We start from the raw sequence: 13563 nt of genomic DNA, 5'->3' as shown, positions 1-13563 counted from the left end.
AAAGTGTAGCACCAGGATGGCCGAGTGGTTAAGGCGTTGGGCTTAAGATCCAATGGACGAATGTCCGCGTGGGTTCAAACCCCACTCCTGGTACACGATGTGTTCAAGTGACACTAATGGTTTTAACAATCCCAAATATTATTGATCCCATGGAAAATTTTCGTTATTCGGATTCTATTCAACCCGTTTCAAATTCAGAAACAAACTACAATGGATATTTGCTGCAACTATTTGTCTAAATCGAACCAAAAAGGCTTCTGTAAAATTTCTGAGATCATACAGAAATATCAACTTTCCTATGCAATTTCTCTTTTATCTTTTATTTCATGCCAAAATCCATACCCAAAAAGAGACATGCTAAGTGCACCACTTTGCTTGACAGCATCATATTACTCTGAATTCAACACAGTAAGAGACAGGTCTGTAATGCTAAAGAATTGAAATTTTAAATGCCCTGCTAGATATTCACACCAAATCTAAAGGGAAACTGGCAATTTTTAGGATTTTCACTAATTTCTTTACTACTTATCCCTAGATTTGACAAACATCTATTTGTAAGGCATGAAAAAGAAAAGTAAATGAAGAAATCCATAACTCTTTGTCCCGTAACCAGGTACCTCCATCAATGCTCCCTTCCAAAATGGAATCCTTTCCTCCTGGCATTCAGCATAGACTGAACATACAGAGAAGTGGATTGATGAAACACTGTTTCGCTTTGTTCTCTACATTAGCAATGCTATCCCTGGCTTTGCCTAGTCTGAAGTAGATTATGATGTCATTTGCTAACTCTTTATTATGCACTTAAAAGAAAACAGAGCATTTCATGAAAAACGGTTAACACAAGTTAGTGGTGATTTTCAATGCCTCATTTAAATGCATCAATTTAGGAGAAGTGACAGCTCCCCTTTAATTTTATTTCTTGAACTAGTCATGTTTTGCTCTATAAAGAGAAACATTAACTGTCTTAGAAAATAGATCCATGATAAAGAGTCTGAATCCTGACTCCCCCTCCCCATCCACCGTGAACATTTAAAAGTGTAGCACCAGGATGGCCGAGTGGTTAAGGCGTTGGACTTAAGATCCAATGGACGAATGTCCGCGTGGGTTCAAACCCCACTCCTGGTACACGATGTGTTCAAGTGACACTAATGGTTTTAACAATCCCAAATATTATTGATCCCTTGGAAAATTTTAGTTATTCGGATTCTATTCAACCCGTTTCAAATTAAGAAACAAACTACAAAGGATATTTGATGCAACTATTTGTCTAAATCGAACCAAAAAGGCTTTTGTAAAATTTCTGAGATCATACAGAAATATCAACTTTCCTATGCAATTTCTCTATTATCTTTTATTTCATGCCAAAATCCATACCCAAAAAGAGACATGCTAAGTGCACCACTTTGCTTGACAGCATCATATTACTCTGAATTCAACACAGTAAGAGACAGGTCTGTAATGCTAAAGAATTGAAATTTTAAATGCCCTGCTAGATATTCACACCAAATCTAAAGGGAAACTGGCAATTTTTAGGATTTTCACTAATTTCTTTACTACTTATCCCTAGATTTGACAAACATCTATTTGTAAGGCATGAAAAAGAAAAGTAAATGAAGAAATCCATAACTCTTTGTCCCGTAACCAGGTACCTCCATCAATGCTCCCTTCCAAAATGGAATCCTTTCCTCCTGGCATTCAGCATAGACTGAACATACAGATAAGTGGATTGATGAAACACTGTTTCGCTTTCTTCTCTACATTAGCAATGCTATCCCTGGCTTTGCCTAGTCTGAAGTAGATTATGATGTCATTTGCTAACTCTTTATTATGCACTTAAAAGAAAACAGAGCATTTCATGAAAAACGGTTAACACAAGTTAGTGGTGATTTTCAATGCCTCATTTAAATGCATCAATTTAGGAGAAGTGACAGCTCCCCTTTAATTTTATTTCTTGAACTAGTCATGTTTTGCTCTATAAAGAGAAACATTAACTGTCTTAGAAAATAGATCCATGATAAAGAGTCTGAATCCTGACTCCCCCTCCCCATCCACCGTGAACATTTAAAAGTGTAGCACCAGGATGGCTGAGTGGTTAAGGTGTTGGGCTTAAGATCCAATGGACGAATGTCCGCGTGGGTTCAAACCCCACTCCTGGTACACGATGTGTTCAAGTGACACTAATGGTTTTAACAATCCCAAATATTATTGATCCCATGGAAAATTTTTGTTATTCGGATTCTATTCAACCCGTTTCAAATTCAGAAACAAACTACAATGGATATTTGCTGCAACTATTTGTCTAAATCGAACCAAAAAGGCTTCTGTAAAATTTCTGAGATCATACAGAAATATCAACTTTCCTATGCAATTTCTCTATTATCTTTTATTTCATGCCAAAATCCATACCCAAAAAGAGACATGCTAAGTGCACCACTTTGCTTGACAGCATCATATTACTCTGAATTCAACACAGTAAGAGACAGGTCTGTAATGCTAAAGAATTGAAATTTTAAATGCCCTGCTAGATATTCACACCAAATCTAAAGGGAAACTGGCAATTTTTAGGATTTTCACTAATTTCTTTACTACTTATCCCTAGATTTGACAAACATCTATTTGTAAGGCATGAAAAAGAAAAGTAAATGAAGAAATCCATAACTCTTTGTCCCGTAACCAGGTACCTCCATCAATGCTCCCTTCCAAAATGGAATCCTTTCCTCCTGGCATTCAGCATAGACTGAACATACAGATAAGTGGATTGATGAAACACTGTTTCGCTTTCTTCTCTACATTAGCAATGCTATCCCTGGCTTTGCCTAGTCTGAAGTAGATTATGATGTCATTTGCTAACTCTTTATTATGCACTTAAAAGAAAACAGAGCATTTCATGAAAAACGGTTAACACAAGTTAGTGGTGATTTTCAATGCCTCATTTAAATGCATCAATTTAGGAGAAGTGACAGCTCCCCTTTAATTTTATTTCTTGAACTAGTCATGTTTTGCTCTATAAAGAGAAACATTAACTGTCTTAGAAAATAGATCCATGATAAAGAGTCTGAATCCTGACTCCCCCTCCCCATCCACCGTGAACATTTAAAAGTGTAGCACCAGGATGGCCGAGTGGTTAAGGCGTTGGACTTAAGATCCAATGGACGAATGTCCGCGTGGGTTCAAACCCCACTCCTGGTACACGATGTGTTCAAGTGACACTAATGGTTTTAACAATCCCAAATATTATTGATCCCTTGGAAAATTTTAGTTATTCGGATTCTATTCAACCCGTTTCAAATTAAGAAACAAACTACAAAGGATATTTGCTGCAACTATTTGTCTAAATCGAACCAAAAAGGCTTTTGTAAAATTTCTGAGATCATACAGAAATATCAACTTTCCTATGCAATTTCTCTTTTATCTTTTATTTCATTCCAAAATCCATACCCAAAAAGAGACATGCTAAGTGCACCACTTTGCTTGACAGCATCATATTACTCTGAATTCAACACAGTAAGAGACAGGTCTGTAATGCTAAAGAATTGAAAGTTTAAATGCCCTGCTAGATATTCACACCAAATCTAAAGGGAAACTGGCAATTTTTAGGATTTTCACTAATTTCTTTACTACTTATCCCTAGATTTGACAAACATCTATTTGTAAGGCATGAAAAAGAAAAGTAAATGAAGAAATCCATAACTCTTTGTCCCGTAACCAGGTACCTCCATCAATTCTCCCTTCCAAAATGGAATCCTTTCCTCCTGGCATTCAGCATAGACTGAACATACAGATAAGTGGATTGATGAAACACTGTTTCGCTTTCTTCTCTACATTAGCAATGCTATCCCTGGCTTTGCCTAGTCTGAAGTAGATTATGATGTCATTTGCTAACTCTTTATTATGCACTTAAAAGAAAACAGAGCATTTCATGAAAAACGGTTAACACAAGTTAGTGGTGATTTTCAATGCCTCATTTAAATGCATCAATTTAGGAGAAGTGACAGCTCCCCTTTAATTTTATTTCTTGAACTAGTCATGTTTTGCTCTATAAAGAGAAACATTAACTGTCTTAGAAAATAGATCCATGATAAAGAGTCTGAATCCTGACTCCCCCTCCCCATCCACCGTGAACATTTAAAGGTGTAGCACCAGGATGGCCGAGTGGTTAAGGCGTTGGACTTAAGATCCAATGGACGAATGTCCGCGTGGGTTCAAACCCCACTCCTGGTACACGATGTGTTCAAGTGACACTAATGGTTTTAACAATCCCAAATATTGTTGATCCCATGGAAAATTTTCGTTATTCGGATTCTATTCAACCCGTTTCAAATTCAGAAACAAACTACAATGGATATTTGCTGCAACTATTTGTCTAAATCGAACCAAAAAGGCTTCTGTAAAATTTCTGAGATCATACAGAAATATCAACTTTCCTATGCAATTTCTCTATTATCTTTTATTTCATGCCAAAATCCATACCCAAAAAGAGACATGCTAAGTGCACCACTTTGCTTGACAGCATCATATTACTCTGAATTCAACACAGTAATAGACAGGTCTGTAATGCTAAAGAATTGAAATTTTAAATGCCCTGCTAAATATTCACACCAAATCTAAAGGGAAACTGGCAATTTTTAGGATTTTCACTAATTTCTTTACTACTTATCCCTAGATTTGACAAACATCTATTTGTAAGGCATGAAAAAGAAAAGTAAATGAAGAAATCCATAACTCTTTGTCCCGTAACCAGGTACCTCCATCAATGCTCCCTTCCAAAATGGAATCCTTTCCTCCTGGCATTCAGCATAGACTGAACATACAGAGACGTGGATTGATGAAACACTGTTTCGCTTTCTTCTCTACATTAGCAATGCTATCCCTGGCTTTGCCTAGTCTGAAGTAGATTATGATGTCATTTGCTAACTCTTTATTATGCACTTAAAAGAAAACAGAGCATTTCATGAAAAACGGTTAACACAAGTTAGTGGTGATTTTCAATGCCTCATTTAAATGCATCAATTTAGGAGAAGTGACAGCTCCCCTTTAATTTTATTTCTTGAACTAGTCATGTTTTGCTCTATAAAGAGAAACATTAACTGTCTTAGAAAATAGATCCATGATAAAGAGTCTGAATCCTGACTCCCCCTCCCCATCCACCGTGAACATTTAAAAGTGTAGCACCAGGATGGCCGAGTGGTTAAGGCGTTGGACTTAAGATCCAATGGACGAATGTCCGCATGGGTTCAAACACCACTCCTGGTACACGATGTGTTCAAGTGACACTAATGGTTTTAACAATCCCAAATATTATTGATCCCATGGAAAATTTTCGTTATTCGGATTCTATTCAACCCGTTTCAAATTCAGAAACAAACTACAATGGATATTTGCTGCAACTATTTGTCTAAATCGAACCAAAAAGGCTTCTGTAAAATTTCTGAGATCATACAGAAATATCAACTTTCCTATGCAATTTCTCTATTATCTTTTATTTCATGCCAAAATCCATACCCAAAAAGAGACATGCTAAGTGCACCACTTTGCTTGACAGCATCATATTACTCTGAATTCAACACAGTAATAGACAGGTCTGTAATGCTAAAGAATTGAAATTTTAAATGCCCTGCTAAATATTCACACCAAATCTAAAGGGAAACTGGCAATTTTTAGGATTTTCACTAATTTCTTTACTACTTATCCCTAGATTTGACAAACATCTATTTGTAAGGCATGAAAAAGAAAAGTAAATGAAGAAATCCATAACTCTTTGTCCCGTGACCAGGTACCTCCATCAATGCTCCCTTCCAAAATGGAATCCTTTCCTCCTGGCATTCAGCATAGACTGAACATACAGAGACGTGGATTGATGAAACACTGTTTCGCTTTCTTCTCTACATTAGCAATGCTATCCCTGGCTTTGCCTAGTCTGAAGTAGATTATGATGTCATTTGCTAACTCTTTATTATGCACTTAAAAGAAAACAGAGCATTTCATGAAAAACGGTTAACACAAGTTAGTGGTGATTTTCAATGCCTCATTTAAATGCATCAATTTAGGAGAAGTGACAGCTCCCCTTTAATTTTATTTCTTGAACTAGTCATGTTTTGCTCTATAAAGAGAAACATTAACTGTCTTAGAAAATAGATCCATGATAAAGAGTCTGAATCCTGACTCCCCCTCCCCATCCACCGTGAACATTTAAAAGTGTAGCACCAGGATGGCCGAGTGGTTAAGGCGTTGGACTTAAGATCCAATGGACGAATGTCCGCGTGGGTTCAAACCCCACTCCTGGTACACGATGTGTTCAAATGACACTAATGGTTTTAACAATCCCAAATATTATTGATCCCATGGAAAATTTTCGTTATTCGGATTCTATTCAACCCGTTTCAAATTCAGAAACAAACTACAATGGATATTTGCTGCAACTATTTGTCTAAATCGAACCAAAAAGGCTTCTGTAAAATTTCTGAGATCATACAGAAATATCAACTTTCCTATGCAATTTCTCTATTATCTTTTATTTCATGCCAAAATCCATACCCAAAAAGAGACATGCTAAGTGCACCACTTTGCTTGACAGCATCATATTACTCTGAATTCAACACAGTAATAGACAGGTCTGTAATGCTAAAGAATTGAAATTTTAAATGCCCTGCTAAATATTCACACCAAATCTAAAGGGAAACTGGCAATTTTTAGGATTTTCACTAATTTCTTTACTACTTATCCCTAGATTTGACAAACATCTATTTGTAAGGCATGAAAAAGAAAAGTAAATGAAGAAATCCATAACTCTTTGTCCCGTAACCAGGTACCTCCATCAATGCTCCCTTCCAAAATGGAATCCTTTCCTCCTGGCATTCAGCATAGACTGAACATACAGAGAAGTGGATTGATGAAACACTGTTTCGCTTTCTTCTCTACATTAGCAATGCTATCCCTGGCTTTGCCTAGTCTGAAGTAGATTATGATGTCATTTGCTAACTCTTTATTATGCACTTAAAAGAAAACAGAGCATTTCATGAAAAACGGTTAACACAAGTTAGTGGTGATTTTCAATGCCTCATTTAAATGCATCAATTTAGGAGAAGTGACAGCTCCCCTTTAATTTTATTTCTTGAACTAGTCATGTTTTGCTCTATAAAGAGAAACATTAACTGTCTTAGAAAATAGATCCATGATAAAGAGTCTGAATCCTGACTCCCCCTCCCCATCCACCGTGAACAATTAAAAGTGTAGCACCAGGATGGCCGAGTGGTTAAGGCGTTGGACTTAAGATCCAATGGACGAATGTCCGCGTGGGTTCAAACCCCACTCCTGGTACACGATGTGTTCAAGTGACACTAATGGTTTTAACAATCCCAAATATTATTGATCCCATGGAAAATTTTCGTTATTCGGATTCTATTCAACCCGTTTCAAATTCAGAAACAAACTACAATGGATATTTGCTGCAACTATTTGTCTAAATCGAACCAAAAAGGCTTCTGTAAAATTTCTGAGATCATACAGAAATATCAACTTTCCTATGCAATTTCTCTATTATCTTTTATTTCATGCCAAAATCCATACCCAAAAAGAGACATGCTAAGTGCACCACTTTGCTTGACAGCATCATATTACTCTGAATTCAACACAGTAATAGACAGGTCTGTAATGCTAAAGAATTGAAATTTTAAATGCCCTGCTAAATATTCACACCAAATCTAAAGGGAAACTGGCAATTTTTAGGATTTTCACTAATTTCTTTACTACTTATCCCTAGATTTGACAAACATCTATTTGTAAGGCATGAAAAAGAAAAGTAAATGAAGAAATCCATAACTCTTTGTCCCGTAACCAGGTACCTCCATCAATGCTCCCTTCCAAAATGGAATCCTTTCCTCCTGGCATTCAGCATAGACTGAACATACAGAGACGTGGATTGATGAAACACTGTTTCGCTTTCTTCTCTACATTAGCAATGCTATCCCTGGCTTTGCCTAGTCTGAAGTAGATTATGATGTCATTTGCTAACTCTTTATTATGCACTTAAAAGAAAACAGAGCATTTCATGAAAAACGGTTAACACAAGTTAGTGGTGATTTTCAATGCCTCATTTAAATGCATCAATTTAGGAGAAGTGACAGCTCCCCTTTAATTTTATTTCTTGAACTAGTCATGTTTTGCTCTATAAAGAGAAACATTAACTGTCTTAGAAAATAGATCCATGATAAAGAGTCTGAATCCTGACTCCCCCTCCCCATCCACCGTGAACATTTAAAAGTGTAGCACCAGGATGGCCGAGTGGTTAAGGCGTTGGACTTAAGATCCAATGGACGAATGTCCGCGTGGGTTCAAACCCCACTCCTGGTACACGATGTGTTCAAGTGACACTAATGGTTTTAACAATCCCAAATATTATTGATCCCATGGAAAATTTTCGTTATTCGGATTCTATTCAACCCGTTTCAAATTCAGAAACAAACTACAATGGATATTTGCTGCAACTATTTGTCTAAATCGAACCAAAAAGGCTTCTGTAAAATTTCTGAGATCATACAGAAATATCAACTTTCCTATGCAATTTCTCTATTATCTTTTATTTCATGCCAAAATCCATACCCAAAAAGAGACATGCTAAGTGCACCACTTTGCTTGACAGCATCATATTACTCTGAATTCAACACAGTAATAGACAGGTCTGTAATGCTAAAGAATTGAAATTTTAAATGCCCTGCTAAATATTCACACCAAATCTAAAGGGAAACTGGCAATTTTTAGGATTTTCACTAATTTCTTTGCTACTTATCCCTAGATTTGACAAACATCTATTTGTAAGGCATGAAAAAGAAAAGTAAATGAAGAAATCCATAACTCTTTGTCCCGTAACCAGGTACCTCCATCAATGCTCCCTTCCAAAATGGAATCCTTTCCTCCTGGCATTCAGCATAGACTGAACATACAGAGACGTGGATTGATGAAACACTGTTTCGCTTTCTTCTCTACATTAGCAATGCTATCCCTGGCTTTGCCTAGTCTGAAGTAGATTATGATGTCATTTGCTAACTCTTTATTATGCACTTAAAAGAAAACAGAGCATTTCATGAAAAACGGTTAACACAAGTTAGTGGTGATTTTCAATGCCTCATTTAAATGCATCAATTTAGGAGAAGTGACAGCTCCCCTTTAATTTTATTTCTTGAACTAGTCATGTTTTGCTCTATAAAGAGAAACATTAACTGTCTTAGAAAATAGATCCATGATAAAGAGTCTGAATCCTGACTCCCCCTCCCCATCCACCGTGAACATTTAAAAGTGTAGCACCAGGATGGCCGAGTGGTTAAGGCGTTGGACTTAAGATTCAATGGACGAATGTCCGCGTGGGTTCAAACCCCACTCCTGGTACACGATGTGTTCAAGTGACACTAATGGTTTTAACAATCCCAAATATTATTGATCCCATGGAAAATTTTCGTTATTCGGATTCTATTCAACCCGTTTCAAATTCAGAAACAAACTACAATGGATATTTGCTGCAACTATTTGTCTAAATCGAACCAAAAAGGCTTCTGTAAAATTTCTGAGATCATACAGAAATATCAACTTTCCTATGCAATTTCTCTATTATCTTTTATTTCATGCCAAAATCCATACCCAAAAAGAGACATGCTAAGTGCACCACTTTGCTTGACAGCATCATATTACTCTGAATTCAACACAGTAATAGACAGGTCTGTAATGCTAAAGAATTGAAATTTTAAATGCCCTGCTAAATATTCACACCAAATCTAAAGGGAAACTGGCAATTTTTAGGATTTTCACTAATTTCTTTACTACTTATCCCTAGATTTGACAAACATCTATTTGTAAGGCATGAAAAAGAAAAGTAAATGAAGAAATCCATAACTCTTTGTCCCGTAACCAGGTACCTCCATCAATGCTCCCTTCCAAAATGGAATCCTTTCCTCCTGGCATTCAGCATAGACTGAACATACAGAGAAGTGGATTGATGAAACACTGTTTCGCTTTCTTCTCTACATTAGCAATGCTATCCCTGGCTTTGCCTAGTCTGAAGTAGATTATGATGTCATTTGCTAACTCTTTATTATGCACTTAAAAGAAAACAGAGCATTTCATGAAAAACGGTTAACACAAGTTAGTGGTGATTTTCAATGCCTCATTTAAATGCATCAATTTAGGAGAAGTGACAGCTCCCCTTTAATTTTATTTCTTGAACTAGTCATGTTTTGCTCTATAAAGAGAAACATTAACTGTCTTAGAAAATAGATCCATGATAAAGAGTCTGAATCCTGACTCCCCCTCCCCATCCACCGTGAACATTTAAAAGTGTAGCACCAGGATGGCCGAGTGGTTAAGGCGTTGGACTTAAGATCCAATGGACGAATGTCCGCGTGGGTTCAAACCCCACTCCTGGTACACGATGTGTTCAAGTGACACTAATGGTTTTAACAATCCCAAATATTATTGATCCCATGGAAAATTTTAGTTATTCGGATTCTATTCAACCCGTTTCAAATTAAGAAACAAACTACAAAGGATATTTGCTGCAACTATTTGTCTAAATCGAACCAAAAAGGCTTTTGTAAAATTTCTGAGATCATACAGAAATATCAACTTTCCTATGCAATTTCTCTTTTATCTTTTATTTCATGCAAAAATCCATACCCAAAAAGAGACATGCTAAGTGCACCACTTTGCTTGACAGCATCATATTACTCTGAATTCAACACAGTAAGAGACAGGTCTGTAATGCTAAAGAATTGAAATTTTAAATGCCCTGCTAGATATTCACACCAAATCTAAAGGGAAACTGGCAATTTTTAGGATTTTCACTAATTTCTTTACTACTTATCCCTAGATTTGACAAACATCTATTTGTAAGGCATGAAAAAGAAAAGTAAATGAAGAAATCCATAACTCTTTGTCCCGTAACCAGGTACCTCCATCAATGCTCCCTTCCAAAATGGAATCCTTTCCTCCTGGCATTCAGCATAGACTGAACATACAGAGACGTGGATTGATGAAACACTGTTTCGCTTTCTTCTCTACATTAGCAATGCTATCCCTGGCTTTGCCTAGTCTGAAGTAGATTATGATGTCATTTGCTAACTCTTTATTATGCACTTAAAAGAAAACAGAGCATTTCATGAAAAACGGTTAACACAAGTTAGTGGTGATTTTCAATGCCTCATTTAAATGCATCAATTTAGGAGAAGTGACAGCTCCCCTTTAATTTTATTTCTTGAACTAGTCATGTTTTGCTCTATAAAGAGAAACATTAACTGTCTTAGAAAATAGATCCATGATAAAGAGTCTGAATCCTGACTCCCCCTCCCCATCCAGCGTGAACATTTAAAAGTGTAGCACCAGGATGGCCGAGTGGTTAAGGCGTTGGACTTAAGATCCAATGGACGAATGTCCGCGTGGGTTCAAACCCCACTCCTGGTACACGATGTGTTCAAGTGGCACTAATGGTTTTAACAATCCCAAATATTATTGATCCCATGGAAAATTTTCGTTATTCGGATTCTATTCAACCCGTTTCAAATTCAGAAACAAACTACAATGGATATTTGCTGCAACTATTTGTCTAAATCGAACCAAAAAGGCTTCTGTAAAATTTCTGAGATCATACAGAAATATCAACTTTCCTATGCAATTTCTCTATTATCTTTTATTTCATGCCAAAATCCATACCCAAAAAGAGACATGCTAAGTGCACCACTTTGCTTGACAGCATCATATTACTCTGAATTCAACACAGTAAGAGACAGGTCTGTAATGCTAAAGAATTGAAATTTTAAATGCCCTGCTAGATATTCACACCAAATCTAAAGGGAAACTGGCAATTTTTAGGATTTTCACTAATTTCTTTACTACTTATCCCTAGATTTGACAAACATCTATTTGTAAGGCATGAAAAAGAAAAGTAAATGAAGAAATCCATAACTCTTTGTCCCGTAACCAGGTACCTCCATCAATGCTCCCTTCCAAAATGGAATCCTTTCCTCCTGGCATTCAGCATAGACTGAACATACAGAGAAGTGGATTGATGAAACACTGTTTCGCTTTGTTCTCTACATTAGCAATGCTATCCCTGGCTTTGCCTAGTCTGAAGTAGATTATGATGTCATTTGCTAACTCTTTATTATGCACTTAAAAGAAAACAGAGCATTTCATGAAAAACGGTTAACACAAGTTAGTGGTGATTTTCAATGCCTCATTTAAATGCATCAATTTAGGAGAAGTGACAGCTCCCCTTTAATTTTATTTCTTGAACTAGTCATGTTTTGCTCTATAAAGAGAAACATTAACTGTCTTAGAAAATAGATCCATGATAAAGAGTCTGAATCCTGACTCCCCCTCCCCATCCACCGTGAACATTTAAAAGTGTAGCACCAGGATGGCCGAGTGGTTAAGGCGTTGGACTTAAGATCCAATGGACGAATGTCCGCGTGGGTTCAAACCCCACTCCTGGTACACGATGTGTTCAAGTGACACTAATGGTTTTAACAATCCCAAATATTTTTGATCCATTGGAAAATTTTAGTTATTCGGATTCTATTTAACCCGTTTCAAATTCAGAAACAAACTACAAAGGATATTTGCTGCAACTATTTGTCTAAATCGAACCAAAAAGGCTTTTGTAAAATTTCTGAGATCATACAGAAATATCAACTTTCCTATGCAATTTCTCTTTTATCTTTTATTTCATGCCAAAATCCATACCCAAAAAGAGACATGCTAAGTGCACCACTTTGCTTGACAGCATCATATTACTCTGAATTCAACACAGTAAGAGACAGGTCTGTAATGCTAAAGAATTGAAATTTTAAATGCCCTGCTAGATATTCACACCAAATCTAAAGGGAAACTGGCAATTTTTAGGATTTTCACTAATTTCTTTACTACTTATCCCTAGATTTGACAAACATCTATTTGTAAGGCATGAAAAAGAAAAGTAAATGAAGAAATCCATAACTCTTTGTCCCGTAACCAGGTACCTCCATCAATGCTCCCTTCCAAAATGGAATCCTTTCCTCCTGGCATTCAGCATAGACTGAACATACAGAGAAGTGGATTGATGAAACACTGTTTCGCTTTCTTCTCTACATTAGCAATGCTATCCCTGGCTTTGCCTAGTCTGAAGTAGATTATGATGTCATTTGCTAACTCTTTATTATGCACTTAAAAGAAAACAGAGCATTTCATGAAAAACGGTTAACACAAGTTAGTGGTGATTTTCAATGCCTCATTTAAATGCATCAATTTAGGAGAAGTGACAGCTCCCCTTTAATTTTATTTCTTGAACTAGTCATGTTTTTCTCTATAAAGAGAAACATTAACTGTCTTTGAAAATAGATCCATGGTAAAGAGTCTGAATCCTGACTCCCCCTCCCCATCCACCGTGAACATTTTAAAGTGTAGCACCAGGATGGCCGAGTGGTTAAGGCGTTGGACTTAAGATCCAATGGACGAATGTCCGCGTGGGTTCAAACCCCACTCCTGGTACATGATGTGTTCAAGTGACACTAACGGTTTTAACAATCCCAAATATTATTGATC

At 36.6% G+C, this 13563-nt stretch overlaps 14 non-coding genes across 14 annotated transcripts; all 14 read left to right on the top strand.

Annotated features, from left to right (window-relative positions):
• Positions 1 to 10: 10 nt before the first annotated feature.
• TRNAL-UAA (transfer RNA leucine (anticodon UAA)) lies at positions 11 to 93 on the top strand. Its single transcript has one exon. It is a non-coding gene; the product is annotated as a tRNA-Leu (tRNA).
• A 949-nt stretch (positions 94 to 1042) lies between these two features.
• Positions 1043 to 1125, top strand: TRNAL-UAA (transfer RNA leucine (anticodon UAA)). Its single transcript has one exon. It is a non-coding gene; the product is annotated as a tRNA-Leu (tRNA).
• Positions 1126 to 2074: 949 nt separating this feature from the next.
• Positions 2075 to 2157, top strand: TRNAL-UAA (transfer RNA leucine (anticodon UAA)). Its single transcript has one exon. It is a non-coding gene; the product is annotated as a tRNA-Leu (tRNA).
• Positions 2158 to 3106: 949 nt separating this feature from the next.
• Positions 3107 to 3189, top strand: TRNAL-UAA (transfer RNA leucine (anticodon UAA)). The gene has a single exon. It is a non-coding gene; the product is annotated as a tRNA-Leu (tRNA).
• A 949-nt stretch (positions 3190 to 4138) lies between these two features.
• On the top strand, positions 4139 to 4221 carry TRNAL-UAA (transfer RNA leucine (anticodon UAA)). The gene has a single exon. It is a non-coding gene; the product is annotated as a tRNA-Leu (tRNA).
• A 949-nt stretch (positions 4222 to 5170) lies between these two features.
• Positions 5171 to 5253, top strand: TRNAL-UAA (transfer RNA leucine (anticodon UAA)). Its single transcript has one exon. It is a non-coding gene; the product is annotated as a tRNA-Leu (tRNA).
• Positions 5254 to 6202: 949 nt separating this feature from the next.
• Positions 6203 to 6285, top strand: TRNAL-UAA (transfer RNA leucine (anticodon UAA)). Its single transcript has one exon. It is a non-coding gene; the product is annotated as a tRNA-Leu (tRNA).
• A 949-nt stretch (positions 6286 to 7234) lies between these two features.
• Positions 7235 to 7317, top strand: TRNAL-UAA (transfer RNA leucine (anticodon UAA)). The gene has a single exon. It is a non-coding gene; the product is annotated as a tRNA-Leu (tRNA).
• Positions 7318 to 8266: 949 nt separating this feature from the next.
• Positions 8267 to 8349, top strand: TRNAL-UAA (transfer RNA leucine (anticodon UAA)). Its single transcript has one exon. It is a non-coding gene; the product is annotated as a tRNA-Leu (tRNA).
• A 949-nt stretch (positions 8350 to 9298) lies between these two features.
• TRNAL-UAA (transfer RNA leucine (anticodon UAA)) lies at positions 9299 to 9381 on the top strand. The gene has a single exon. It is a non-coding gene; the product is annotated as a tRNA-Leu (tRNA).
• A 949-nt stretch (positions 9382 to 10330) lies between these two features.
• TRNAL-UAA (transfer RNA leucine (anticodon UAA)) lies at positions 10331 to 10413 on the top strand. Its single transcript has one exon. It is a non-coding gene; the product is annotated as a tRNA-Leu (tRNA).
• Positions 10414 to 11362: 949 nt separating this feature from the next.
• TRNAL-UAA (transfer RNA leucine (anticodon UAA)) lies at positions 11363 to 11445 on the top strand. The gene has a single exon. It is a non-coding gene; the product is annotated as a tRNA-Leu (tRNA).
• A 949-nt stretch (positions 11446 to 12394) lies between these two features.
• Positions 12395 to 12477, top strand: TRNAL-UAA (transfer RNA leucine (anticodon UAA)). The gene has a single exon. It is a non-coding gene; the product is annotated as a tRNA-Leu (tRNA).
• Positions 12478 to 13426: 949 nt separating this feature from the next.
• TRNAL-UAA (transfer RNA leucine (anticodon UAA)) lies at positions 13427 to 13509 on the top strand. Its single transcript has one exon. It is a non-coding gene; the product is annotated as a tRNA-Leu (tRNA).
• Positions 13510 to 13563: the final 54 nt, after the last annotated feature.

The sequence above is a fragment of the Pelobates fuscus genome, chromosome 2, assembly GCF_036172605.1.
Source record: "Pelobates fuscus isolate aPelFus1 chromosome 2, aPelFus1.pri, whole genome shotgun sequence".
NCBI classification, from domain to species: Eukaryota; Metazoa; Chordata; class Amphibia; order Anura; family Pelobatidae; genus Pelobates; species Pelobates fuscus.
This window is presented reverse-complemented; position numbering and strand designations above follow the sequence as displayed.